Source organism: Aotus nancymaae, unplaced genomic scaffold (genome assembly GCF_030222135.1).
Source record: "Aotus nancymaae isolate 86718 unplaced genomic scaffold, 86718_ANA_hifiasm-v0.15.2.pri h1tg000014l, whole genome shotgun sequence".
Classification (NCBI taxonomy): Eukaryota; Metazoa; Chordata; class Mammalia; order Primates; family Aotidae; genus Aotus; species Aotus nancymaae.
Window position 1 is genome coordinate 107,813,219 of NW_026988425.1, and position 20,183 is coordinate 107,833,401.

General features: G+C 37.7%; 1 pseudogene; it reads left to right on the plus strand.

Moving 5' to 3' along the window:
* Nucleotides 1–12,609: 12,609 nt before the first annotated feature.
* Nucleotides 12,610–14,219, plus strand: LOC105707621 (T-complex protein 1 subunit epsilon-like; annotated as a pseudogene).
* The last annotated feature ends 5,964 nt before the right edge of the window (nucleotides 14,220–20,183 follow it).

Below are 20,183 nucleotides of genomic sequence, written 5' to 3' on the forward strand. Positions count from 1 at the left end.
GCTGCTGAATTTTCTAATGAAAGAAATCAGGACCAAAGATGTTATGTCCTAGTCTGTGCAAACAGCATGTGTCTTAGTCTATTAGGGCTGTCATAATAAAAACATCATAGACTGGGGGGCTTAAACAAAAGAAATATATTTCTCAGAGTTCCAGAGGCTGTGAAGTCCAAGACTAAGGTGCCAGTATATCTGGCATCTAGTGAGGGCCCACTTCCTTGTTCTTAGATGTGTCTTCTCACTGTCCTCACATGGCAGAAGGGGTAAGGGAGCTCTCAAGGGTCTTTTTTATAAGGACACTAATCCAATTCATGAGGGCTCCACTTCATGACCCAGTCATCTCTCAAAGTTCCCACCTCCAAATACCACCAAATTTGGGAATTTGATTTCAATATATGAATTTGGGGGGGACATATTTAATCCACAATAGAAGGCTAAAAATATTTGAGATTGGCCAGCCATGTTCTGAACATTAGAGCCAGCCCCCTCCGAAACTATGTTATTAAATTTTTCACTTCTTAAAGTAGAAAGCAAAGCCGTAAACAGGTTGGGACATGCCCTGTATTCATCTTTTTTTGTTGTTTTAATTAACACATAATAATTATATTTATAAGGTATGCGATATTCAACATGTATATATATTGTGTAATGATTGAATCATCATGTAGCACATCTATCACTTCAAACCTTTATCATTTCTATGATGAGAACCGTCAAAATCCTCTCTTCTAAGTATTTTAAGATATACCTTATTGTTTATTGTAGTCACCCTACTGTGCAATAGGATATCTAACTTATTCTAATTGTAACCTTGTACCTACTGGGCAACCTCTCTCCAACCCTTCCCCTCCCCAGCCTCTGGTAACCCCTATTCTATTCACTATTTCTATAAGATCAACTTTTTAAGATCCAAAGTATGAGTAAGAACATGTAGCATTTATATTTCTTTGTCTGACTTATTTCATGTAACATTATGTCCTCCAGGTTTACCCATGTTGTCACAAATGCCAGGATTTCATTTCTTTTAATGGCCAAATAGTATTTTGTTGTGTGTAAGCACTACAACATTTTCTGTATCCATTCATCCTTTTTTGGACATTTAGGTTGATTCCATATTTTGGCTATTGTGAATAGTGCTGCAATAAACATGAGAGTGAGATATCTCTTTGACATACTGACTTTATTTCCTTTGGATATATACCCAGCAGTGGGATTGCTGGATCATATGGTAGTTCTATTTTTAATTTTTTGAGGAACCTCCATACTATTTTCCATAGTGGCTCTACTAATTTACATTCCCACCAACCGTGTGTGAGAGTTTTTTTTCCTTCAGATCCTTGCCAACACTTGTATCTTTTGTCTTTTTGATAACAGCCATTCTAACTGGAGTGAGATAGTATCTCATTGTGGTTTTGATTTGCCTTTCCCTGATGATTAGGGATGTTGAGCATTTTTTTTCACATGCATATTGGCCATTTGCATGTCTTCTTTTGAGAAATGTCTATTCACGTCTTTTGCCCATTTTTAATGGGATTATTTGGGGCTTTGGAGGGTGGGTTTGTTGCTACTGAGTTCCTTATATATCCTGACTATTGACCCCTTGTCAGATGTATAGTTTGCATATATTTTCTCCTATTCTGTAGGTTGTCTCTTCACTCTGCTGATTGTTTCCTTTGCTGTACAGAAATTTTGCAGTTTATTTCCATTTGCCCAATTTTTTGCTGTTGCTTTTGCTTTTGAGGTCTTATCCAAAAAAAGTCATGCGCAGTTTAATGTCATAAAGCATTTCCCATGTGTTTTCTTCCAGGAGTTTTATAGTTTTGGGTCTTACATTTGTCTTTAATCCATTTTGAGTTGAATCTTCCACATGGTGAAAGACAAGGGTCCAGATTCATTCTTCTGCATGTGGATATCCAATTTTCTGAGCACCATTTATTAAAGAGACTGTCCTTTCCCCATTGCGTGTTCTTGGCATCTTTATTGAGAATCAGTATATTTTCTTGGCTGTAGACGCATGGATTTATTTCTGGATTTTCTATTCTGTAATCCTCTTTCTTTGAACTGAGTTGAATATTCTCTTGTGGCCAATTTCCAATCAGAGATTTTTAAAGAGTGCCATCTACACAGTGTTCTGAAACCTGCTTCTCCACCAACATTGGAAACACTGGTCTGGTGGTAGCCTCTAAGGTGGGTTTATATTCAGGGGATTCATTTACAAAGAAATAGTCTTGCTCATCAATGTCTAGGTTGCAATTTAATCACACTTTCATAACGAGTTAGTGTTAGGACAAAGTTGTGTTCTGACTACAGGGTAAAAAGGAGATGTGTCTCCAGGGGACAAACTGGAACCAATGTGTGGTCATTCCAACTGAAGCTTTTAGCCAGAATGGAGCTAATATTTACATATGTGTTTGGAGTTGGACCACACCCCTTTCTCCTCATATCTATTTATGTCTACTGATCTAGATGTGGGCTGGAAAAAGAAATGTGTCCACAGTTGTGTCCAGACATACAGACAAGGCTGACAGCTTTTAGGACTTTTACGGAAGCCTGCTTATAGGATCGGAGAGGCCTCTAAGAGTGAATTCACCACTTTGAGGTAGCCTGGCAGAGTTGGCAGCCAGACTTGCATGTCAGAGACAAGTAGTTTCAGATAAACAATATTTGAATCCATCCTGACCCAACTACTTGGGGGCATGCTTGTGTCCTAGGAAAAAATAACTTTGTAGTCCAGGACTAACAGAGTTGTCCCCAAACTCTGCAATGCTCCAGAACCAGCAAAGTCCTCTGCAGGAGCGGTGCTTCATAGTTAACACATTCAGATGTGAATGTTAATGGGCTGTGCCGTTACTACATGCTACGGAAGCTGAGAGATATTCAGGCTTCATGAGCAAGATTTTTTTTCCAATATAAAGATGATTTTTTTTGATAGAGACTCATATTAACAGAACTTTTGTCTTATAATATAGTGAACTCCCCAGCACTGGAAGTGTTTAAGCAGAGACTGAAACATCTTCATTGAATGGAAAGTTGGCCTAGCCAGTCTTAAGGTCCCTTCCAGGGGGCTATGCTTCTAGCTTAAAAAGTGGGCTTAAATGTGACTTTTTTGTTTATTTTCTGCTGCCTTTGTTGGCTCACATGCATATGAGAAAGTGTTACAACCATACAAAGAAGCCAACTTTCCTACTTCACTTGCTTGCTATAATGGTTAATTTTATGTGTCAACTTGGCTGGGCCATGGAGTACCCACATATTTGGTTAAACATTATTGTGGGTGTTTCTGTTCTAAGTTGGGGTGTTTGGGGAAGAGACAAACATTTAAACTGGTAGATTTCAACATCAGAGTGATTTGAATTGCTGGAGTAAAGAAAATTGCTCTCCATAATATGGGTGGGCCTCATTGGGTCAGTTGAAGGCTTGAATAGAACAAAAAGACCAACTTGCCCCTGAGCGGGAGAGAATTTTCCTGTAGACTGCCCTTGAATTTCATCTGTACCATTGACTCCCCAGGGTCTTGAGTCTGCTGACCCACACTGTAGGTTTAGACTTCCCAGCCTCCACAATCCTGTGAGCCAATTCCTTATCATAAATTATATATATAATTATGTACATATCTCACATGTAAGATCTACATCTACATCTATCTATCTATCTATCTAATTTGATCTCTTTCTTTGGAGAACCAACAGAATACAACTGCTTTCTCAGTCTCCTTGTTAACTCTGTCTCCTTTCCAATCTCTACTCATGCCCTTACTTCTCTGTCTGATCTTATATCCTACCATTCTCCCACCCTGGCCTTTCTGCTATTCCTGAAAATCCAAGAACAGGCTAGTTCTCACCTCAAGGCCTTCGCATTTGCTCTATCCTCTGCCTGAAGCAGTCTGTCCCCAAATCTTCACGATGGCTTTCACCTTTATAGCATTCATGCCTCTGCTTAAATGTCACCTCCTCAAAGGGGCTTTCCCTGAATACACTGCCTATCCCCTCTTCTCCCCTACCTTACGTCCCTTACACTGGTTTGATTTCTTCATACCACTGACCAAGATTCATCTGCAGAAGAGGCTAATCCTCCAGACCATGCCAAGCTTACCTATTCTGCTACAAAGGAAATTGCTACCTTGTATCTGTTTAGCCCAGATAGCAAAGACGGAGAGACAGATACCCAGAAGTGCCTGCAGAAGGTAGGTTCTGGGCCTGACCCTGGTGTGCTTACTGCAGGGGGGCAGGAGTGAATGGAGAATGCAGCTATCTTGAGAGCAGGGTGGCCAGAGAGACACCTGACAGGTCTAAGTCAACAAGATTCACAATCCGGTAATTACTTCTCCTTTACAGTAAGGAATGGAGAGAAGGGCTGGTAACAGAAGAACCTTTGCGGAAAGATGAGGCCTGGGGAACGGAGAGCCCTCTCACAATTTAGGGTAGTAAAAAATACTGCTGGAAGTGATTGGCTGAAAAGGAATCACTTTAAGTTGACGAGTGTATCTCTCAAAGACCTCCTCCAACCATAACTCAATGCTGGAAGAAAATGCAGCATCAGCGATGACATCCAACATCTTATTCTTTTATATAGAACACTGCTCACACTCTACTGGAACCTTGCTTATGACAAATAAAGGCACACGTTGCCCCACCCCTAGTCCAACACCCTTCTGCATGAACTTGGTTACATAAGTTAATTATCTTCCTACTCCTCCTGACTTTCATGTCATTTACAACTTAGGTTGCTTTTCTCTTCAGTGGCTTTATTCTCCTTCTGTGTCTTTGTGAATATCTTGTTTAACTTGTAGGTTCTCCATTTCAACCAAGGATGCAACATGAAAGCAACAGGATTATTGTGCAGAATGATACATGTTAAAAAATACTAGATAAAAGAAAAGTTGAACACCCTTTCCTTCCTTTATCTTCCAAAATGAACCCTCATCCATCTCTGCATGGATCAGCCATCGAGAGATGTGAGCCTGGGCAGGGCTAACCTAGTATTCCACACGTGAATTCACGAGGCCAGGCCCTGCCCAGGCTCACATCTCTGCTTGGCTGATCCCCTGTGTGTGTCTTAGCTGATCCCCACCATGCGTGCCTTTTATTGCTTCTCTTGACAGAAAATTACAGAGGAAAAGTGGCATTTTGGCAAATTTTAATAAATTTTGAACACTTCCAAAGACAAAAAAAGGCAACTTAAACTGAATATGGACCTTCAAAAACTATAAAGGACACAGTTGTTTTAAACCATATAAAAAGAAAACTTGCAGGAATAATTGTAGCATATGTTTGAATGAACACTCATATCACACTGTGTCTCCCTGAGAAAGCCATGGACATCAATGTGGCATCTAAAATCATTTTTAAATACACAGATTCTTAACACCATTACCTTCTAAAGTCTTAGCTATAACTAGGTATTTAAAGGGCACAAAGGTCTCTTTGAGCATTCTTTTGCAAAACAGTGTAACAGTTTTTATAGAAGCAAGCATTTATTACTAAAAAGATATAATTTAACCGTGTTTCAGTTAGCATTCTTCAATTGCAAGCGTTAGAAACTAACCTCAACTGACTTAGCAAATAATAGGATTTATTAACAGCATATGGTAGCAGATACTTGCTGAGGGAAAGCTGAAGAACCAGGTCTCAACAGGCACAGGACCCAGGCTGCTCTGGGAATCCAGGTAGTTGAAACCAATAGGGGGGATTTCTTCAAGATGCCACTGCTGAGTTTAATGAGAGCCAGCCATTTTTAAATGTTTGTATTACATCGAGATTCTAATCGAGAGATAGTGCATCTGATTGCCCCACCTTAATCAGTGTTAGCGGAACAGTGCCACTAAGGCTGTAACCACTGGGGAGGAATTAGTCTCAAACAAAATCATGAGGCTGTTTCCAGAAGACAAGAACAGATAATGCTAGTGGTGGTGGGAAGGAGAATAAATATCTACTCTAGACTACCAGGTGACTCACTGATAAAAGGATTTTCATCTCTGTCATGTACTTTTGAGTATTAATTTGATGACAGCATCTAACATTATATGTTATGTTAATCAAACACAATATTGACCTAGCAATCCAGGATGGCTTCTTTGCATGGTGATTGTCATGAATTTGTACCAGAAGGAATATCCTGTGTTCCAATGAAGATACCGTCTGCCTTTCTTTTTAGAGGGCAGCAAAAAAGTGTGCATGCCATATATTTATTTTGGCATATATTTCTCAGTGTGTATGCCATATATTCATGTTCTCTTTTTTTAATACTCAGGTGTATCTAAATCCTGCACTCCTTGAAGACCCATAAGCTAAATAGTCTTACTTTTTTTCACTTTTGAGCTATTAATATTATTTTGGGGAGACACATGTACTCCAACCATAGATAAATTGTCTTAATATTTCTTCCTATGAATCTCTAAATGGCCAATAATTTTTAAACATTTTCTTTTCATGTAGATTTTATTTTTATGTTTCATGTTGCATTAGGCCATTTTTGCATTGCTATACAAAAATATCTGAAGCTGGGTAATTTCTAAAGAAAAAGAGGTTCAGTGGGCTCACAGTTCTACAGGTTGTATACCTCATGGCTCCAGCATCTGCTTCTGGCAAGGGCTTCAGGAACCTTACAGTCATGGCAGAAGGTGAAGGGGAAGGAGGCATATCACATGGCAGAAGCAGGAGCAGGAGAGAGGTGTCACATACTTTAAACAACCAGATCTCATGAGAATTCACTTTCAAGAGGACAGCACCAAAACATCCATGAGGGATCTGCCCCATGACCCATATCTCTCACCAAGCCCCACCTCCAATTTTGGGAACTACATTTCACCATGAGATTTGGAGGGAAGGGCTGGAAATGAAACACCCAAACTATATAACATGTGAACCAATAATCATATACAGAGTTCATTTATTTATGTCTTTGGATTTTCTTTAATTTTTAAGATTCTAACAGCTAAGGGAATATTTGCTCTTTCCTTTCAGTAACAAAATTAAATCAATCTTTAAAAATTGTAAATATTTAACTATAAAAATTCCATTAGCATTCATGTATAAATATATACTGCCAGTGACTCCTGCTGTGGTTCATAGAGGGATGAAAATGACTGGATTATTATAAGAAAGACAGGTGTTGTTTTACAACTATTAAAGTGATAAGTTGCCAAGCATTTGACTAGAGCCCCTGATTCCTCTTCTTCCCCTCACATGTCTCATTTAATCTGTTAGCAATCCTTTAGGAACTACTTCCAAGTGTTAACCTATGTATTTCCACAGCTATTATCTTAGTCCCAGTCTCCTTCATCTTGCCGACAGCAAGAGCCCTCTAAAGGTTTCTAAGCTTCCACTTACAACTGATTCTCCAGGCAGCAGCCAGCTATCTTTTAAAACCATGGAGTATGTCAGTTCCAAGTCAGAACCATCTCTCAGTTTTCCATCACACCCAGAATAAAACCCTAGCTCCTCCACATGGCCAACAAGACCTGATATAATGCACTTGTCAACCTCTCCCATGCCTGGGCTATGTCCTTGCCATTCCTTGAAAGAGCAAGCGAGAGTCCATCTCAGAGCCTTATGCTTGCTGTTCTCTCTGCCTTCCACACTCTTATCTCCAGAAGGCTGCACAGCTTGCTCCTCTCTACATCTTAGTCTCAGTTCAAACAACAGATCCTTGGAGAGACCTCAGTAATCAGTCACCTCTCTATTGCCACCCAGTCCCATTCCCACTCACTCTCCCTTACTCTACATTAGGGTTTTCTGCAGCACATATAATCTGACATTATTTTTTGCCTGTCTCTTTTTCATGGAAAGACAAGCTTCATGAGAACAAGAACTTCATCTTAATTGCTCCTGATTCTCCAGTCTTGTAATGTCACCTATCACATAATATACTCTTAATTAATACTTGCTGAATGAATTTTCCTACTTCTGAATACAATGTCTATTCCCATGAGCTATTTATGATCCCAGTTATCATAACAGAGAAGACTGATATTAGTGCTACAAAGGTAAGGGTGAACGTCTAAAAACATGGTGGTACAACAGAGAAATGAGAAGAGACGCTGGAGTTCCCTAGCATTTCAGATAACCTATGTTGTACCAGATGGTATTATTAATGAGACTGTCAGTAATTCCCTACTCTGTGTACCTTACAGATCTTTGGCAAGAAAGCATATTCACCTGAGGCTGTAGTACCTTAGAGGACAAAAAAATGACGAGAAAGTGCCCATTCTGTAGCACGCAAAGGAAACCAGAAATCTAGGCCTTCTTCAAAGTCTAGGCTTGTGTTTTGACTTTAAAGAATTTGCCCAATCTCCTCTGCAGTTGTGGTCTAACTCTGGCCCTACTTAGTCTCTGAAAATGGAAACAGATACATAAGTGTAGTGGCAAGAACTCTACACTTGGAGTTAGAGAGTACAGGTTTGACATTATGATACTTAGTAACCTTGTGGAAATAATGAACCTCCTTCACAAGTTATCACGGAGAGTCCAGGAGATGTGGCTGTGAGGGAGCCCAGCCTGATGCTTACCTGCTTATATGGAAGTGCTCGGGGCATATTCATTTCCTTCCATCCTTCACACACTAGCTCTTTGCTTTTCATCTGGCAAACACAAAATAATGATTTGGCAGGCCATATAGGCTTCTAGAGCATCAATATACAGGCTTTAAAGATTTGTTTTCTGAGCTTCACATAACCAAGTGTATTACATCTAACCAGCCAGAGATGCAGTCTTCTTTGGCTAGAAACAACCTCAGATCTTGAAAATACATTGCCTTCACTGCATTTTATTCTCAGTGCATCACTAAAATGACAAGCTGCTTTCCTCAGAATGTATCAGGAATTCTGTTTCTTAGCAACACTCCTCCCACAGGCAATAAAAGACAGAACATAATTCCTTTGAGCATTAGAAATCTGCTTGTAATACTGAAAATGTGGTGAATTTCCCCTTATATGCAGAATTAGAAATCAGCTCTCCATGTTTGAAAGATAATACAACTGAGACCCTTCAAAATACAGCTTTTGAAAAGTTTAACAAATTTCTTATTCTAGGGTCTGCAATTTGAGGGCTTACTTTTAATGATGTTACAGAATTTTAATGTATTAGGTCATAATTCAAAATTAAGAATAGGGCATTTCTAATTCTAAGCTCTTTCCTCATACTACCTCTCAAATTCATCTTTTGAGAAAGTATATCAACATACTCATTTTGACTATCAGCTGCACTCTTCAGTTTTGTATTCCAGATTTCAAAAAATAAAATTTTATTTATTTTGAGATGGGGGTCTCACTCTGTCACCCAAGCTGGAATGCAGTGTCATGATCACAGCTCACTACCGCCTTTATCTCCCAGGCTCAGGCAATCCTCCCACATCAGTTTCCCGTGTAGGTGGGATGACAGGTGTATGCCACCATACCCAGCTAATTTTTACATTTTTTTTGTAGAGATGGAGTCTTGCTATGTTATCCAGGCTGGTCTTGAACCCCTTGGCTAAAGGGATCCTCCTGCCTCGGTCTCCTAAAGTGTTCAGATTACAGGAATGAGCCACTGTGCCCAGCCTACATTTGTAATCAAGTACAAAATAAGCTCATTATAGACATAAAGTTTGTTTGAAGGTTAAAATCCAAATAAGTCTAGTATTTATGATATATTAATGACTTACTTTTCCATAAAATAAAAATACTATTACATTTATTTAGAAATTATGTGCCAGGTACTCAGCCTTTTAAATGCTTTATTTGTTCTTCATAAAAACATTGTAAGATAAGTATTAATTCTCATTAACCATGGAACTGAGATTTAGAATAGTCACTTAACTAGGTCAAGGTTAGCCAGCTAGTAGAGACTCGTGTGTAAGTAATATATTAATCTTTACTCTCCAATATTTGTTTCCTTTTTGTCTTTATTTTGTGCTCTGCTTATCGCTATCTTTGACCTAGTTTGTTGAATCTAATTGAATGAATAAATAAAACCACATGTAACTTCACATTTCTAGAAAAGGTGATTGATATTCAATACTTTCCCAAGGAAACTTGAATATATCCAGAATTAATATTTAATCCTTTTACACTGCAATTATATGTTGCAAAGATCCAGAATTAACATTTAATTCTTTTATACTATAATTGTACGTTGCAAAGAAGGTGTGTTGAATAAGTTCAACGTAGTAAAAAAGCACCAATGAGCTCTGAGTTATTTCAGATAAGTTTCTCATCACCAAACTATTTTTCACCTGTTTGATAATTAGGGTGATTTACCCCATCTTCCCTGTATTTGCAATTTTGTCATGTTCTGTGGGTAACTAGGTGACTAGCAAGCAAAACAAATTTGGTCACAATTATTTAAAGTGTGTTGTCATCTCCGATGAATCTAATTTTTTCTTAGACACCTGACATTTGATGGCTTGGATGTTCTATGACTAAAAACAGTCTTGCCATTATAATTTAATAAACCACTCCTTAACTTCAACATGAGCACTCCAGCAAATGCACTATCTGTTATGCTGTTGGCACAATCCAACAAAGTGCATTATCATTTAGCTTTATATTAAGTAGTGTCTTGGGAGAAATCTCTCTCTCTTTCCATACATATACAAATATATGAGTATGTAGATATATAGGTATTTATATATTTACATATATGTATATATTAAATGAAGTATCTTAAGGACAAAAATATATATTGAAAAGAGTGCTTATGATGAAAGAATGTATTGAATACACATTTCTTCCTTTTAGCTACCTTCAGGTAGTAGTCCATTGCTAGACGCATATGACATTATTTAAAATGGCCATTAAACATTAAATGATTCATATACAAGTAAAAAAGAACATAAATAGAAGTTGTACTTTATACACTAAAATACACGAGTGAATTTTTCTAGTAAATTAAAGGAAATGCACTATACAATTCTTACTCTCCTTGTACCCTCAACCTTGCAGGAAGGTTTATTTGAGCTGGGACTACAGTCTGTGACTACAAAATGAAGAGAGGCTCAATGGCTCAAAAGGTTCTCAGTCCCAAATCTTGGCCTCATTACAGGTTGCTCTAAGCAACTTTGTTTTCTATTGTGGCAGAGGAATGACACAGTTCACATTCAGAACTGAATTCCATGGGCATACCCAAGGTCACATACGATTCTCAGCACAATTATAATTCTATACTTTCTGATCTATTAACAAAGTGTAATTAAACTTTAGGAAGAATGTCAATATAAGAATGATCTTGAATCAACTCTGATTTATAAAACAGCAACTCCCTTATAACGTTGGTACTTATGACCCAGCATAGTTTGAAATGACAGCAGTGGACTAGCTTAGTGTAGACTATTCTCCTATTCCAAACACATGGAAAGGCTAGATAAATACATGCACACACAAAAATTATTTAAGTAAACGGCTAAGCTTGAAAGGAAAATCTGTAAATTTCAAAAATGAAGAGGGTTATTCAAAGTCAGAGTATTAAGTGCATGAGGAAATACCAACTTTAATGGGGGTGGGACCATCTAATGGCTAGGGACTGAGGGTTTAGCACCTACAGAAGGCATCTCCTTGAGTCTCAGTTAAACAGAAGCTGAAACTGAATTTCACATAATTTCAAGGAATAACTGAGAATACTATTCCTTGAGGAAAGGGGCCAAGAAAACGTTAGTTTTCAAGTCCAAGGACACAGAAAGAAACTTCTGTTATCTGCCCATTAGTCTGGATTGGGTTAAAAAGTAAATGCTCCCATGAAAAACTGGAACTTTAACCCTGCACTTGGTACACAGAATCCAAATTAACTCCACTATCTTCATATAAAATGCCCAAGCTGGAAATTTAATATGAGAAACTGATTCTGGAATTGCTGGGGCCCTGATTACTGTGATGGAATTCTCCCAAAGCCCTCGGCTTACAGATTTTCACTTCGAAAAATGCTAACTGCTTAGCATACCTACAAAAATACAATGACAATCTACATGAGACAAGTATCCATCATGCAGTGGGCAGCACTACAACAGGAGGATCAACACTTTAAGAACTTGAGATAGCATAACCAAAGGAGACCAGAAAGTGGAGAAGTTTTAAATGGTATGTAGAAACTGAAAACAAACAAACAAAAAATTGGTAAACTTGTAAAGAAGAAATAGAACTTCTAAAATAGAGATACGGGCATAGAAATTTAAAAAAACAATAAATGTTAGCAGATATGATAGGAAGTAATATAATTTTTGAATAGAAGATTTAAGAAAATTTGAATCAAGTACAGAGAGATAGAAGATAGGTAAAAAGTTAAGACACAAGAATGGATTGGAAAAGTCTAACAATATGCCTAATAGAAGTTTCAGAAAAAAAGAATAAAGAGAATGAGAGTCCATACAAAGATATAATTTTCCAGAACTAAAAAAAGACATGAGTCCACAGATTAAAGAATCATACTGTGGTAACAAGCAGAATAAATACATAAATACAAAATAAGTTTCATCATAAACTGCAAAATGCCAAAGATAGAAAATACCAAAAAGAAAATGAGAAAAAAAGAAAAGATTACTCACAATGGAACAAAGAATGCCTGAACTCAGCAGCATTAGAGGCCAAAAGACAATAGACAAGCATCTTCAAAATTCTGAAGGAAGAGTAACTCCTGGGGCTGCACCATGGCATCCATGGGGACCCTTGCCTTCGATGAATATGAACACCCTTTCCTCATTATCAAGGATCAGGACCACAAGTCCTGTCTTATGGGACTTGAGGCCTTCAAGTCTCATATAATGGCAGCAAAGGCTGCAGCAAAAACAACATCACTTGGACCAAATGGGCTTTGTAAGATGATGGCGGATAAGGATGGCAATGTGACTGTAACTAATGATGGGGCCACACCATCTTAATTAAGCATGAGGGATGTGGATTGTCAGATTGCTGAGCTGATGATGGAACTGTCCAAGTCTCAGGATGATGAAATTGGAGTTGGACCCACAGAGTGGTTGTCCCAGCTGGTGCCTTGTTAGAAGCTGAGCAGTTGCTAGATGGAGGCATTCGCCCAATCAGAATAGCTGATGGTTTTGAGCAGGTTGCCGGCATTGCTATTGAACATCTGGACAAGATCATTGATAGTGTTCTTGTTGACATAAAGGGCACCAAACCCCTGATTCAGACTGCAAAAACCATGCTGGGCTTTAAAGTTGTCAACAGTTGGCACCAACAAATGGCTGAGATTTCTGTAAATGCCATCCTCACTGCAGCAGATATGGAGTGGAGAGATGTTGACTTTGAGCTCATCAAACTAGGTGTCAAAGTGGGCGGGAGGCTGGCGGACACAAAACTGATTCAGGGAGTGATTGTGGACAAGGATTTCAGTCACCCACAGATGCCGAAAAAAGTAGAAGATGGTTAAGATTGCAATTCTCACATTTCCATTTGAACACCCAAGCCAAAAGCAAAGCATAAGCTGGATGTGACCATTAATTATAAAGTTCTTCAGAAATGTGAAAAGGAGAAATTTGAAGAGATGATTCAACAAATTGAAGAGACTGGTGCTAACCTAGCAATTTGTCAATGGGGCTTTGATGATGAAGCAAATCACTTATTTCTTCAGAACAACTTGCCTGTGGTTCGCTGGGTAGGAGGACCTGAAATTGAGCTGATTGCCATTGCAACAGGAGGGTGGAACGTCCCCAAGTTCTCAGAGCTCAACGCTGAGATGCTAGGCTTTACCGGTCTTGTACAGGAGATCTCATTTGGGACAACTAAGGATAAAATGCTGGTCCTTGAGCAGTGTAAGAACCTCAGAGCTGTAACCACTTTCATTAGAAGAGGAAATAAGATGACCATTGAGGTGGCAAAACAATCCCTTCACGATGCTTTGTGTGTCATCCGCAACTTCATCCTCTATAAACGTGTGGCCTACAGAGGAAGAGCTGCTGAGATATCCTGTGCTCTGGCAGCTAGCCAAGAGGTGGGTAAGTGCCTCACCTTAGAACAGTACACCATGAGAGTGTTTGCTAACATGCTGGGGTTGCCCCATGGCCTTTTCTGAAAACAGTGGCATGAATCCCATCCAGGCTATGACCGAAGTCTGAGCCAGACAAGTGAAGAAGATGAATCCTGCTCTTGGCATCGACTGTTTGCACAAGAGGACAAAGGATGTGAAGCAACACCAGGTTCTAGAAACCTTGATTGGCAAAAAGCAACAGACATCTCTTGCAACACAAATAGAATGATTTTGAAGCTCGACAACATTCATGAGCCTGGAGAATCTGAAGAATGAAGACACTGAGAATACTGTGTAGTAAGATCCACTACTGTGATTAAATAAATGCATGTCTTGTGAGGTATCTATAGTTATTTATTATTACTTTTTTTTTCAGACACTGTAGATGCTGTAATAAAAAGAGCTCTTCGGTAACCATAGTTTCATTTGTTCAAAGCTGTGTAATTGTAGGGGTACTATCTCAACATGTTTTGGTATTCATTAAAGGAATCTCTTTAGACAATAACAAAATTTCTGAGGGAAAAGCTGTCCGAGTGAGACAAACCTAGTTTAACATACACAGTATCCACTCTCTCCTGCCCTCAAAAGAAGATTAAAGGAAGTAGTTTATGAAGGAGACTTTTCCCAAAAGGAAGGAATGGGATGCAAGTAATGAATAATGCTAGCAACAAAACTGGTAAGTAAGTACGACTGAGCACAAACTAAAACAATAACAACAAAATGAGGATGGGAGGAGGGTGAAAAGCAAGGTGAAACAAACAACTGTGATCTATATAACAACCTGAAAAATTAGGATTTTGTTCTATTAAGCCTGTCCTAGGGCTGTCACAACCAATTATCACAAACTTGGTGGCTTAAGTAAAACAATAAATGCATTCTCTCACAGTTGTGAAGGTCAGAAGTCCAAAATCAACGTGTTGACAGAGTAAATTCCTTCTGGAGGCTCTGAGGAAGAATCTGTTTCATGTCTCCCTGGCTTCTGGTGGCTGCCGGCAATCCTTGGCGTTCCTTAACTTGTAGCTAGGACTCCAATCTTTGCCTGTCTTCACGTGGCTTGCCCCTTTGTGAGATTGCCTTCACGTGCCTTCTCTCTTCTGTCTCTTACAAAGACATTCATTGGATTTAGGGACCACTCTGATCCAGGATGACCTAATCTTGAGATCCTTACATTAATTATATCTGCAAAGACCCTTACTCCAAATAAGGTTGTATTCTAAAGTTCTGAGTGGACATATTTTTTGAGGACAACAAGTCAACCCAGTATTCATGTTAAAAATGTAAAAGTAGCTACAAAAATGGTTTTTCTAAAAAGTAGAATGTATACATTCAGAGAGAAATAGAAATCTCTCGAAGGCAGGAAAGAATAAAAGCATAGTGAATCATAAACCAAAGTCCAAATAAATTAGAAATGATTTTACATGCAATCAAGTTAAAATGCAATTGTTAAAAGACAAATTCAGATTAGATTAAAAGCAAAACAAGACCCACACATACTATTGAATCTCTTAAATATTCACAGACGTGTGTTTCATTCTCTTTAATACCTTCTTCAGTGCCTTAGCTTAGCAAGAGAGAAGTATATTTTCATTTGATTTGCGTCCTCAAACCATTTTCACCTGTGACATTAAGCTCAGCCTGTAAACAGAGGTTATGGAATAGAAAAAAGAAAAAAAAATCTCTTTCAAACCAAATTTCTCCTTTTCGGGTGATAGCCAATGAGTTAATTTTTCTGGATCAGCTTTAAAATTTTTTATCTTTGGAGTACTTTTAGATGACTTACAACATTAGTAAAAGTTTGAAGCCATAAGATTTATTTTTCATCCCCCACTCATCGTTATTCTTCCACCAATTTCGTGTCTTAATTAAAAAAAAAAAAAATTCTTTGAAATCCCTGACTAAAAAAAATCGTTACCAAACCTGTAGACTACGACTGATTGTCAATCATAGTGAGCACGACTTCTGAATGCACGACATGGGTCAGTTTTAATGAGTTCAGAATTTCTTTTAAAAAGTCATTTGCAGACATACATACATGCACATCCAAACGGTAGCTCCTACAATTTTATCTAAGAAAAAATACGAGTTTCAAAATAAGATACAAAACACAAATTTTGAGCACAATAATGATGTCTAAAAGATGAAGAAAATTTAGTCAATGGACTAAATGGACTTTTCCCCTAAGCCCCATCTTGATGAAAAGATGCAATAGCCATCTAGCCCTAAACAGTGTGAACTATGTTTGTTTTTTAAAGTGGACAGTGAATATAGAAGCAACTTTAATTCAAGATCTAATCTAATTCTTATTAAACTTAAAAGTCAGACAAATTCTCTGCCCTTCAGAATATTGTTGAAAAATAGCTTTGTTTGCCTCCCCCAAAATATTGCTCACACTTCAATGGCAGGATTCTACTTTTTTTTTTTTTTTTGAGATGGAGTTTCACTTTTGTTACCCAGGCTTGGGTGCAATGGCATGATCTTGGCTCACTGTAACCTCCACCTTCCGGGTTCAAGTGATTTTCCGGCCTCAGCCTCCTGAGTAGCTGGGATTACAGGCATATGCCACCATGCCCAGTTAATTTTTTATTTTTAGTAGAAACGTTGGGGGTGGTTCTCCATGTTGGTCAGGCTGGTCTCGATCTCCTGACCTCAGGTGATCCGCCCACCTTGGACTCCCAAAGTGCAGGGACTACAGGTGTGAGCCATTGCACCTGGCCAGGATTCTATTATTCATCTTTATATACCTGACTCACTGCATAGTGCTTGATGGCCAATAAGTTTGTTGAATATGTGAATTTACACAATAAATTCCCCCAAAACATTTCTCTTAGGTCATAAAGACTCTTTCTCCTATACTTTCACAACATGAGCAGGCCAGAAGAGTTTATGTTCTGACAATCTGACCCAACATTATTCTCTGATGTCATTTTATGTATAAATAAAGTAGTTGAGGCCTAAAGAAAAGTCAATACGTTCAATCAATCAACAACACTATGAGGTATTATGAAGATGACCAGCAATTCTAACTCTTATTTTGGTTTTTAGAACAAATTAAGATATTTCGTTGTTTAAACATGAAGAATAATTTTCTTTTAATAAATTATTCCCTTTTATTAAATAAAATTTAAAAGATAATTTTAAATAAAAGACATCACTTTATTTGTAAGGCCTTATTCAAAATGGCAGGAGACAAATTTCACAAGTTGAAAACTTTTTATTTTATTTTAGTAATCACTGCTACATTTAAAAATGAGTTAGAGCTGGGCACAGTGACTATGGAAGCTGAGGCAGGAGGATCACTTGAGGCCAAGAGTTTGAGAATAGCCTGGGCAACACAGCAAGACTCCATTTAAAAAAAAAAAAAAAAAATTTAAGCAGGCATGGTGGCACATCCCTGTAGTCCCAGCTACTTAGGACTTCAGCTCTGGAGTTCAAGGCTGCAGTGAGCCAAGATGACATTGCACTCCAGCCTGGGTGACAGAACGAGATTGCAACTCAAAAAAAAAAAAAAAAAAAGAAAGAAGAAAAATTATAAAGTGAGCTAGAAAGTCAAGTAAAAGCAGTGAAAAGATACTAGAATTAGATTTGTTGAGCAATCAAATGAGCAGGAAAAAGAGAATAATTTTAAGTGATAACAGACTTCTATTTTAACTGTCTCTTACACATTTCCTTGTTTTGGTGAAGGTGAGCTATAGCTGGTAATCAGAATCTTATGTCACTTTCTTTGCTACCTATTGAGTCACTTAGGAAAAGTTTTGTTGGAAGAGAAAAGGTGCTCCCTAAAGTAACTTTGAAATATGTTTTGACTGTGTACTGTAAGGTTAAAGATGAAGTGTACTCCAGTAGGTAAACGTAACATAAATATGCTAGGTTAGCAATTCTGAAACCACTTTACATGTGTTCTAGGGCTGAAAAAAATAGGGAACAAATTATAATGAAAGTTAGGTTTCAAACTGGCAGAGAAAGACGTTACAAATAAACAAAGGGAAAAGCTAGAATGAACCCCATGGTGCTGGATTAGGAGTTGTAGATATCCATGTCAACTCCTTTTTATTTTAAATATATACAGAAAGATACAGAAATCATTATAGATATGTGTGTATACCTATGTTAGTCCACATTCATGTATTTCCTAGCTCTGTTCACTGAGGTCTAGAAGCCATGACATCCCAGTAACAACAAGCACGTTCAGCACTCAAATCTTGGATTGTAAATACCATCTTCTAATAAAAGGAACAGGGCTCGGGCTCTTTGGAGAAATGACTGATTCTAGGGCTGGGCAGAGAAAACACAAGATGAGCCTGGGGCATCGTGATAGTGCTAGAAAGTAAAAGCTAAAAAGAAAAAAAATGAGAGCATGCCAAAAAGACATGGCTCCCAATGGCCAAAGCTAGAACAATGTGAGCAACAAAACAAATAATTACTGGAAAGTACCACCAAAAAAATAAAATACATACCTAAAAGTAAACACTAAAAAATGACTAAATTGATCTCCCTTACATTAGAATTCCAAATAATGTACGTAGATACCCCTCCCAAGGAAGTGAAGCTTAACTCCTCTTCCTGTGAGCAATGTTGGACTTAATGACTTGCTTCCACAGAATAAAATATTAAATGAGAAAACAGTAACTTCATAATGGAGAAACCTGGCACACACCATTTAAACCAAGTGATTAAGGTTAAACTTAGCAGTGGTAAGTCATATTGCTATCAGGTACATATTGATATGAGAAAGTTACCTCACTTTTGTGGTATTCTTCCATGGAAAACTATAATCCTAGTATACTCATGGGAAAATATCAGACAAACCCAAATTAAGAGATGTTCTACTAGATATCTAACCAGTACTCTTTAAAAATGTCAAGATCTGTAAAAACAAGGAAAGGCTGAAAAACTGTTGAGTAAGGAGGCATAAAAATTAAATACAATGTAGTGTCTTAGACTGGGTCCAAAACCAGAAAAGGGGTATTAATAGAAAAACTGGTGAAATCCAAATGAAGTCTGTAGTTAATAGTATTGTACCAATGTTAACATCTTAGTTCTGACAAATGTTCCATGTTTATATTAAGTATTAACATTAGGGGAATTTGAATGGTATATGTGGGAATTCTCTGTATTAACTTTGCAACTTTTCTGTAAGTCTAAAATTACTCCAAGGTTTTTTAAAGTGTTGGAGTAAAGAATCCAAACATTCTACAGCTCTTACTAATTTTTGTATTCTACCTGTAAAAAAAAAATTCATAATTCAAATATATCGACATGTTCAAAGTCAGTGATATAGGAAGAAAACTGAATATAGCCATGTATCACATAACATTTCAGTCAACAATAGACTGCACATACAGTAGTGGTCCTGTAAGATAATGGAGCTGAAAAATTTCTATCACCTAGTATTTACTACACTACACTTTTTATGATTATTTTAGAGTATAATACTCATTTTTTTAAAAAAGTTAACTGCAAAAACTTCCTCAGGCAGGTCCATCAGGATGTATTTCAGAAGAATTGTTAACCTAATAAATGACAGCTCCCTGTGTTATTGTCCCTGAAGACCTTCCAGTGGGACAAGATGTGGAAGTGGAAGACAGTGACATTGATGATCCTGACCTTGTGTAAGCCTAGGCTAGTGTGTGTGTTTGTATCTGTCTTTGACAAAGTTTAACAAACAAAAAAATTAAAAATAGCTTATAAAGATATATTTTCATACAGCTGTACCATGTGTCTTAACTGAAATTACAAAAGTCAAAATGTTAAAACAAAGTTCATAAAGTAAAAAAGTTATAATCAGCTAATTTATCAAAGAATTTATTATAAATCTAGTATAGCTGTGTAGTCTAAGTGTACATTGTTATAAAGTCTACGATAATGCATAACATTCTAGGCCTTCACATTCACTCACTTCCTCACCAACTGACCCAGAGCAACTTCCAGTCCTGCGAGCTCTGCTCATGTTAAGTCCCCCATTTTTTTTTCTCTTTTAAACAGTATTTTTACTGTACCTTTTCTATGTTTAGATACACAAATATTTACCATTGTGTTCCAATTGCCTAAAGTATTCAGTCACTTGCTATCCAGGTTGGTAGAGTTGCAGCAATAGGCTATACGATGTAGCCTAGGAGTGTAGTAGTCTAGATTATCTAGGTTTAAGTACATTCTATGATAGTCTCACGATGACAAAATCATCTAAAGGACACATCTCAGTGCATTATCCCAGGCATTAAGTGATGCAAAATAGTACGAAAC